Below are 9,496 nucleotides of genomic sequence, written 5' to 3'. Positions count from 1 at the left end.
TTTTTGTGGCGTTGCAGCAAAGACAGGTTGTCAAGGTAACTGAAATTTCTAGAGCAGAGAGTAGATTTCTAACTCCGACAATGTCAGCATGTTTTTTTCAGAAAATTTGATTGATTGGGCTCCAAATTAAAATAAATCTTTCCAGCAGGCAGATTTGCACATTCAAAACTTGCCTGAGGCTGCCTGATTCATCCAGAGCAAGAATTATTTGAGCATCTGAGTAAGATTTGTCCAGTTGCAGAAAATACAACTGAGTTCAAGGTCGTTGTTCCTTAGTGTGTTGACAGACCTATTAATGAGGTTTTCCTCATTTAAATCAGGTGTCTGGGATTTGGAGCAAATGTGCTCTAGTGTGGTATTTTGTCTTTAAAATAGCAGATATTTACGTAGGGCTTTTAGAGTGGCTGAAATACTTTTGGAGGTACCTTTTCTTTCTCTGCCTCTTAGCTATAAAAGGAGCCTAAAAAATCACTTAGGCTAGATGTAACCTTAAGAAATTAGGCTTTCTGCAGATTCCCTGTTCTACATTTGCTGATCTCCATGATTAGGGAGACACTGACTGGTGCAGCCATTCTGCACATGGTGGGAAGGGTGTGCCCCATCAACCAGCCCTCAAAAAAAAGGGCTGAGGCTGCCTCAGGTCACGTGGAAATCCATGTGAAGGGTATTTATGGTGACTTGAAATGCAGCAAAAAGTGAAAATATATAGATCTGCCCTGTCCCTCCCAATTCCCCATCTGCCCAAGGTCCCCCTTGCTCCCAGGTGCTGCCTCAGCAATGCTGTGGGACGGGGATCTCCAGCCCCCAGCCCTGCTGCTCCCTGACACATCTCTGACCTCACTTTCACTAAATGTGTGTCCACTTTTCCATCAAATGACAGGGCTCCAAACACCTGAACTTTGGCTTAACAATGAGGGAGGGTAACATTCAAAAAATGCAGCCTGTTTGGAGGATTCATAGATCCACGAGGGACAGGCAAAGACTTATGGCAGCTGAAACAAAGGATAAAGAGGGGGAAAAACATCAGAAATAATTCATCTTCTGTGGAATCCTCTGTTTCAGTAGTGTGAATGTACTTGATACTTTAAGAATTACCCTGATGATAAAACTCTTCAGGTTTGCTTTGACTATGAAAGAAACGACGCCTTGAAACACATCAGGTGTTACAGAGACCAATCTTTTCCCACCTTTGCCAGCTGGCAACGTCTTTGAGGACAACAGAGTTTCTTCTACTGTTTATACCCTGCAGCAATAGTATTTAGTCCCCAGAGGACCTGTGGATCAAACCCAGAGCCACAGGGGTTTTTAGAGAGTGTGTTACATTTGATTTGGTGATTTTAGCCCACAGGCCTGTCTGATACTGACACAGGGACATAAACACTGGTTTTTGGAGAAGGAACACTGTGCATGGCAGAGAGTTCACCCCTGGTTGGTTCAGGACTGACTTTGTCCAGCAGAATCCAGGGTCTCCTTCCCATGAAGAAGCCAGAGAACCCTTTTAGCCCAAAGAAGAATACACTGCCCTGTAAGTTCACAGACAAAAAGTTCTCTTTGGTGCAATTTTATATCAGAACAGACTTTTACAAAATGATAATACATTTATTGTGTCATCTACAGCAGTATACATGTTAAAAACAATTTCTCAAAACACAAAAAAGGTTAGAAAGCAGCAGTTGATATCTGTGTTTCCACCTCATAACAAAGCTTAATAACCCCAGATCCTGTTACCAATTAAACCAATTTTGACCAAAAAAGGTCAGTATTAGACCCACCAGGCCAGTAACTTTGTACCTTGACACAGTCAAAAGCCAAAATACAGCTTTCCATCCGATAACTTGGTTCTTCTCAGAGCTACAGCAGGTTGCATTGCCACTAAATTGACAAGTAGAAGGGAAAGAGAATGAACACACCAAATATTTGTATTTTACAGATTATACTGATACACAAAGGCCTCTTGAGACTTCTCTGCAAGCACAAAGTCCATTGGGAAAGGCATATGCAGAAGCCTAAGTAATTTCAGACACTGAAGAGTGTCATATCACACAGTGTCATATCACACAGTAATTCTTCACATGGATGTATTCCCCAAAAGAAAGCCAATGGGAAATTGCAATTTGAATCATAAGAAGGTGAAAGACCATGAGGTTCAAAACATTGTTCAAGCTCTGCTGGTGTGTTTCCATACACAAAGTACAATGTGTATTTAGCTGAACTTAGCTCTTTAGTACAGATATACACGGAGCATCATTAACATCGGAGCATCCTTAGCTGCTACTGCATCCTCCATATCTTCCTAATTTGTTCTTAAATGCAATTCTGAACTGGTTGCATGTGCCTGACTGCTAAAATCAGAGGGTAAAATCCTGGGTTTTTTCTTTTTCTCACTGCATGTGCACTATATACTATGGTTTGCTCCTGGACACAGAAGTGCTGGTTGCGTGGACACAATCTGACAGGGAGAACAAAGCGTCCTGAAAACTCTTCATGAGAGCTCCTAACTCTTTACCAGGCATCCACCTCTCCCAGATCTGCTTGGTAGCACCCAACAGGAGCCAGCCCAAAGCTTTCCAAGACCATCATTTCTCAGCATGCATGAGACAGAGCAATAGTGACTGGGCAAAGTTAACAGGGAAAATTCATTTATATCTAGGCCTCCCCAGGGTCAGCATCTGTCTCCAGTCTGGTCAGGGAGATGTCCTGGTGGAGAGAAACAGCCACTGGCAAAGTGTGAATCATCTGGCCCTGGAGTAGACATCAAAAATATGTGTGATGCTTGTACTCTGAAATTGCTCACTTCTCTCTTGTGACCAAAAAGGCAAAGTGGAGAAAACAGATTAAAGGAAGAAATCTTCACTTTTGGTGTCTAAGTGATGTGGGTGTGCTCTGAGCTGTCTCCCCAGGAACACAAGATCTCTTCCAGAGGTTTAATACCTAATGCCAGAAGTGCCAGATGTTCAAAGGGACGCATCTCTAACATAGCCCTTGATATTTAACCCCTAAGGAAGAAAAATAGTTAAAAACAGATATATGGTTGTTTTTTTGCATTATGTACGTTTTTACAGCTGCAGAAACGGGAGCCCAAGGAACACTGCCCTCACTGAGATTATAAAGTCTGAGTTTGGACTGAATCCCACTCCGTGAGTTTATCTGTTTCCTAGATATCCATAGATATGACTAAGGAGACACTAATCCTGCCTGGCAGCTGGATGCCAAGCAGGATCCCATGTGGCATCCATATATCCTGTTCTTACCACAGATCTTGCTTCCCTTTAGACCTTCCACGCTCTGACAGCTCTGCCGAGGTCAGAATCACTGTCCTGCAGTGCCACAGAGCACAGGAGGAGAAGCACAATATTAATAATACAAGCACACCTTGCTCTTGAAGCCTTGCCCACATGAGAGAGATCTCAGAACTAAAGGGAGAGTGTGGTATCATGGAATCACATAATCTTACGGGGAAAAATCTTAATTTATTGAACTTTCTCAGTTTTTGATCTGTGGGAGCCTTTGCATAAAATACAAGTAAGACTAAAGCTCTTCAGGAGCCTTAAAGAATCTATTGTTATACAAAGAATGAACTTATTTTCCTTAATAATCTTCCATGGACACTTCAGAAACAATCTCTGGGCTCTGAAGCCTCCACAAGCTACAGGTTGAAAACTTCTGACATGGGCAATTGTTCCTGAAACACTACTGAAACCCAAGTTTAAATGCCAAGGCAAACAAGCCAATTAAATTAATGGGGTTTGCATTGCTTTTGTTGCTACTGTTTGCTAAAGTCACCCTGGACATAGACTTTTTTGCTATAAATCGGAAATTTCTAGTTTCTGTCAGGGCTGGGCTGGAAAAAATAATGTAAAGTTGGGTATTTGTATGGTTCACAGGCCAGATTTAGTAGAGATTTAGTAGCAGTGTCAGACAAAAGCACTGAAACCTCCCAAACTGACACCATCAGTGTATTTTAACCTATTTGAATGATGATTTCCTGCAGTTTTTTGACTGAGTGTCCCATCCATTTGACAGGAAAAGCTTCCCTTGCAAAATTATAACTGAAAACAGAAAAGCAAAATATTGGAATTCTTTTCCTTTTGCGTTTGGCTGAGTGAAAATTGTTCGATCCCCAAATCTCATTTATGCACTTTCAAGAACTGGAAATCTTTCTCTTAATTTTTATTGTTTCTTTTTTATTTCTTTCCTTTTTTTTTTTTTTTTCCCCCTCAGGATGCTTGGCTGCTGCTTCCAGGTAATTTTCCTGCTGTTCTTAATGGATCCGTGCCTGTCTGTATTTGATTCTTTGCATTGGTTTTGCTGCCCAAATTTGGATTAGAGCTGAAAGAAATGCATCTTAATAACAGGATTATTTTTAGTCTTATCTTTCAGCTGCATGATCAAAGACAAACTGTAGACCTCATCTGAAATAAAGCTGTTTATATCTCAGGAAAAGAGAAGAAAACTGGAGGCAAGATTAATATGACAAGGAATCCAAGTGAGCCAGGAGTTATTTCAACTCCAAGTTCAGATAAAGGTTTCTCACTGCCAGAAAAGTTTTACAATAACTTTCCAGTGGGAAGAGAAGGTGAACAAAAGGTGCTGAATTTTGAAGGGAGAGGTGATCAGTTTAGGAGTGGGAGCAAAATAGTACAAAAATAATGGCAGTTACAGAGTTTCCTTCATATTGAGTGAATATGTTTTGGTCTTGATCCTTGTGGCTTTGCCTATTTTTAGTTACTGGTTTCTTTTGTCCATGGGACTTTTGAAAAAAAACCTGAATTTTTGAGCTGACCAGAGGTTTCTTCATATCCAAGCACTCGATCTATTCTGCTATTCAGAAGCAGAATTTCATTCACCTTTGCTACGAAAATATTATGAAAAGCCACAATTTTACATTACATGGGCGAGGCAAATGATGGCAACTAATCCTTCTATCACTGCTGAGGAGGATCAGAGTTTCATGGTCAGGTTTTCAGCAGGAGTCCAAGAAACTCTATCTTGTGTCCCATTCTGGTCCTCAAAATCCAAGAAAGACGTGGCCAGACTGGAGAGGGTCAAAAGGAGGACCATGAAGATCATTAAAGGGATGGACAATGTGGGCAGAGAAGAAAAACTGAACTAATTTCTGGAGAAAAGAAACCTCAGTGGGGACCTCATCAAACTATTCCGGTACTGAGTGGTGAGAAAGACGATGAAGGTTCTTTTTTCACAAGGATCCACATGGAGAATGCAAGGGTGACAAGCTGCACCAGGAGAGGGATCATCTTGATATAAGAAAGAAATTTTTTTAGAGTGAGAACAGCCATTCCTGGGAACAACCTCCCCAGAGATGTGGCGTGGTCCCTATCAGTGGAAATCCTCAAGATGTGACTGGACAGGTTGTTGGATAAACTCATCTGGTCTCCCTTTCTCATGGAAGGTTGGACCAGATGGGCCATTTGAGGTCACCTCCAGCCTTGGCTGTGGATTCTATGAACTGCTCTGCATTCCCTTCTGGAAGGTATCTCACACTTGCTGTGATGATGGAGAGAGTCCAGGGAGAGTCATCTTTGCAAAGGTAATCTCAAATTATCAGTTCATGCCCACTTCTGGTTGTTTAGCTTTGCAGCTGCAGGGCATTGTCTTTAGGCACAATGAGAGACAGATGCTGAGGAGGAGGAGCCAAACACCCAATAAAGTGTCTGGATTTAACTTCCAAACTACATTTTCCACTGGACTCACCTACCTTCATCCCATCTACCACCACTCCATTTTAACACCTGGTTTTCAAATGCAAATGCTTAAATGATACAGAGGAACTTGGGTATTTTTCCTCTAGGATAGAAAGCTTCCCAGAACTAAGCATTGCAGGTTCTTTCCCTGGGCTCTGAGTTCCAGAAATACTAAAAGTGAAGGTAAAAGGAGGTGACATCCCCATGCAGCAACAAAACAGCCTTGTCCTTTCCTATCTAGGTTGTAGTTTTCATTTTTGGGATGTGAATTGTCCTGCAGTACCAGCACTCCACACTGACAAGTCAATAATCAAACAGTGGTTAGATACAGTAAATAGTCACAAAACCTGCAGCACAAAAAGTTTTGTACATTTATAAAAGCAAAATAAGAGAATTTAGACAGGAAATACATCATGGACATGGTAGAAAAAATGGCTCAAGGAGCACTGCACACTTGGGTTTTGTTTTAATTGTGTACTGTTTTTAATAACACAGCCTTTCTAGCTCCAAAATATATTTCACAGTGAAAAATCAAACAAAGCACTGGTACACTCAGTTGATATTTACACACACATAGAAGCAAACTGCCTGTTGGATCCTTCCTTCCCGAAACAAATGGGAAAACAGCCACTGTGGGGTGGCCATGCCTGGCCAGAACCTGCAGCTTACATTCAACAGAGAGATTTGTGGAGAGCTCGTTTGTGCGATGGCATCAGAGTCTGGATTCCATAACTGTGAACACCTCGAGTGTGACCTTTCCAGGGACACTGGGAAAGTTCCAGTGACTCAGGAAAAGCCCCATCTGCCAGTGCATCAACACTTTTCTTCAGAGAAATAATATCATTATAGAAGGGTTGGTTTGGGGTTTTTCTTGTATTATATATTTTATAGTTAATATGTTGAGAGATCCCATTTCTTCTGGTGAATCAGTGAACAGATTCAATTTTTCTACTGAACGAGAAACACAATGTCTGCAACAGCAGAAATTTCCCCTCCACTGCTCTCCAAACTCCTGAGCGTTGGCTCGAGGAAGTAGCAAATTTTCACAACTTTCCATCCTTGGACTCTCTAGCTGGGACCACCAGAAGTTAATGGTAATAGCAATGTGCTGAGGCCAAATCCCAATTCCAGGTGAAGTGGGTTTATTCTAACAACAATAACAGCGGTTTTCTGTACTGGATTTAATTTAGCTGAGGACCTGGTCTCCAGTGTGCAGGGTTGGAGGGTGGTTTTGGTGATGTGGACATTTGCCCACAAGGCACTGGACTGAGATCCACCAACTCAAATTGCAGAGCACTGTAGGATGGCCAGGAAAACAACAGAACCCAGAAGTAAGCTCAGAAGTATTTCAACAACAGCAATAAAAATAAATTAAAAGAAAAGATCCAAACACCTTCTAGTTCTGGACTGAAACAAGAAAAAGGTCTCCAGCTAGAGGCAGTTATTTGATATCTTTTTCTCAACAATTCTATTTTATTGATGATTGAAAACTGGCTAGTAGCCATTCATGCAAAAAATAGCTTTGGATTTTTTTAAAATAATACATTTACAGTGTTGTCAGTATAGAATCCTTGTGAAATTCCATCCTACAGAAAATTGTCCAAATATGCATTTACCTGATAAATCTGCCTTTCCTTAACTCTTTCTGGACAGCAAAGTACCTGGTTCCCTGGGAAACTTTCTAAAACAGCTTTTAGAAGCATCTAAAGAGAGAGGAAGGGCTGATCTATCAGTTAAAAACACTTCAGTGACTTTTGCAGAGAGCTGGGAGGAGGGGAATAAAATCTGCTCTCAGAGCAGCAAATCAGTGCTGTAGGCTTGGGAAAAAAAAAGGTGTTTGGATCATAATAATCCCACTTATGAATCTGGAGTAAAATGGAAGTGGTTTCAACTGTTTTGCTGGTCCTCTGTGCCAGGGTAGATTTCACATGACAGGGCTGTCCCCATCTCTTAAGAGCATGATCCTGTACCAATATGACCTCAAACAACATTTCTGTCTGTTTTGAATTAAATTTACATACATTTAGATGGCTCCAGCCAAGATCAGATTATTTCCCATAAAGGACTATACAAGTGTTAAGTATTATTATAATTAATATGTCTTTCACAACTTTCTGAGACCTTATTTTTTCTCCTTTTAAAAATAAGTAAACTAGGATTATCTTTAAAAATCTTTGCTTAAAATGACATTAAAACTCTTTTTTCTCTTTTACTTAAACTAACAAAAACCAGTGAAATTAAAAGCTCACACTCAGCTGACACTAAAATTCCGAGTATTTCACTTCTTTTTTTGTTGTTTTTAGTTTATGATCATGTCAACTAACACCGAAGAACAAGCCTGAATTTTGAATTTCCTGGTTACTATTAGTTTCAGTTCAAAACTTCACATTTAAAATGCCATTTTCGTCTTTGTTTGTAATATATGCATACACATACACGCACATATATATATATTTGAGAGATATATATATATATTTCTCAGTTCATAAATCCATAAATCCAAGATGAAGGGAGCACTAGGACGGCCCTCGAAGCCTTTTTTGCGCTGTATAAAGACTCTTAAGAATTGACATCATCGACATCGGGTTGAAGTAGATTTGTAGCAGTCGTGGCTTTAACTACAAGGCAAAGGTTGAAAGAACATTCCAGTTCCTCTCCAAGAAAAGCAGTAAGACCATTGGTGGTGAAACAAACCGAATATCCCGAGAGAGAGAGAACTGCCAGGTGTGAGAAGTCATCCAAAGTCCTTATCCTTTCCTTCTGTGCCATCTTAGTGTTCAGTTTAGTCATTTTTTTCACACCAAATGCAGGTGATTTTTTACCTTCCAGAGTGATCCTGCCAGGTCCTCCTCGTGCCTCTTTGCTCTGGCAGAGAAGAGTCAGCACATGGAAGTCAACCAGATTGCAAAGGCACGGCACTCTGTGACAGCACTGCCCCAAGCCACCAATGCCACTTCTGGCCACTGATGCAGAGGGTTCAAGGTCATCTGGACAGAAAGGCCACCCTGGAACTGACTCTTGCTCTTAAAGTGGGAGGGAAGGGACAATTATTTGTGTTATTCAAAGAGTCCAAATGATCAATCTATCAATTGATGCCAAAAATAGAGCTATATCTCAACTGCACGGCCCTTTTAGAAAATTCACAGCTTAGCTAGGACAGAAAGCATTCCTGGAAGTGTCCCTGGGTACGGAAAAGCACAGCGGATCCCACTGCTCTCGCCTGAAGTTCCTGCACTGATGTGCAGATTCACATTGTCACAGCTGTTCCTTTAAATCCATCGGGAATGTCTGACTAAATCCAGCCATGAACTTAATTTTCTGGAGATCCTCCTGAATCAGCTGGATTGATCAACCCAAGCATGTTAGCTCCATCCTAAGACTCCAAAGAGAAACACTGCAGAAATTCACGTGCCAAAAGACAGGGACAGGCTAAGACATGTTGGACTAGGGGAACAAAAATAGGCAAATCCAACCCAAAATGGAAACCAAGTGGAAAAATGACAAAGGTCATGTCCATTCACAGACTAGGATCAGTTTGGCAACCAAGGATCACAACTGCACAGCAATCACTTGTTACTTTGGACGGACAACAGATTACTCGCAGATGCCCTGCAATGGCAATAGTTGAGTGGGTGGGTTTGGCCTCTTGTTTGTCTTTTAAACATTCTCCATTAATGGTCTTGAGTACAGCTGGGTATTTACAGTGACTGTTAAAAAGAGATATTTACACATTTCCTTTGCTTTTTCAGAGGAGAGGAGAGGAGAGGAGAGGAGAGGAGAGGAGAGGAGAGGAG

The 9,496-nt window shown here is 41.1% G+C and overlaps 1 protein-coding gene across 9 annotated transcripts in view; it reads right to left on the bottom strand.

Annotated features, from left to right (window-relative positions):
* Positions 1-1,545: 1,545 nt before the first annotated feature.
* Positions 1,546-9,496, bottom strand: part of ADCYAP1R1 (ADCYAP receptor type I) — a 144,566-nt gene continuing 136,615 nt past the window's right edge. For all 9 annotated transcript variants that reach the window (XM_042043073.1, XM_042043072.1, XM_042043076.1 and 6 more), the window contains one exon: positions 1,546-9,496. This exon is cut by the window's right edge. The gene's annotated coding sequence lies outside the window, so the exon portion shown is untranslated.

The sequence above is a fragment of the Corvus kubaryi genome, unplaced genomic scaffold (genome assembly GCF_017639235.1).
Source record: "Corvus kubaryi isolate FWS band 111438036 unplaced genomic scaffold, C.kubaryi_AGA036_p1.0 37398, whole genome shotgun sequence".
NCBI classification, from domain to species: domain Eukaryota; kingdom Metazoa; phylum Chordata; class Aves; order Passeriformes; family Corvidae; genus Corvus; species Corvus kubaryi.
The sequence above is the reverse complement of the archived record's forward strand: the minus strand, read 5'-3'. Positions and strand labels throughout refer to the sequence as shown.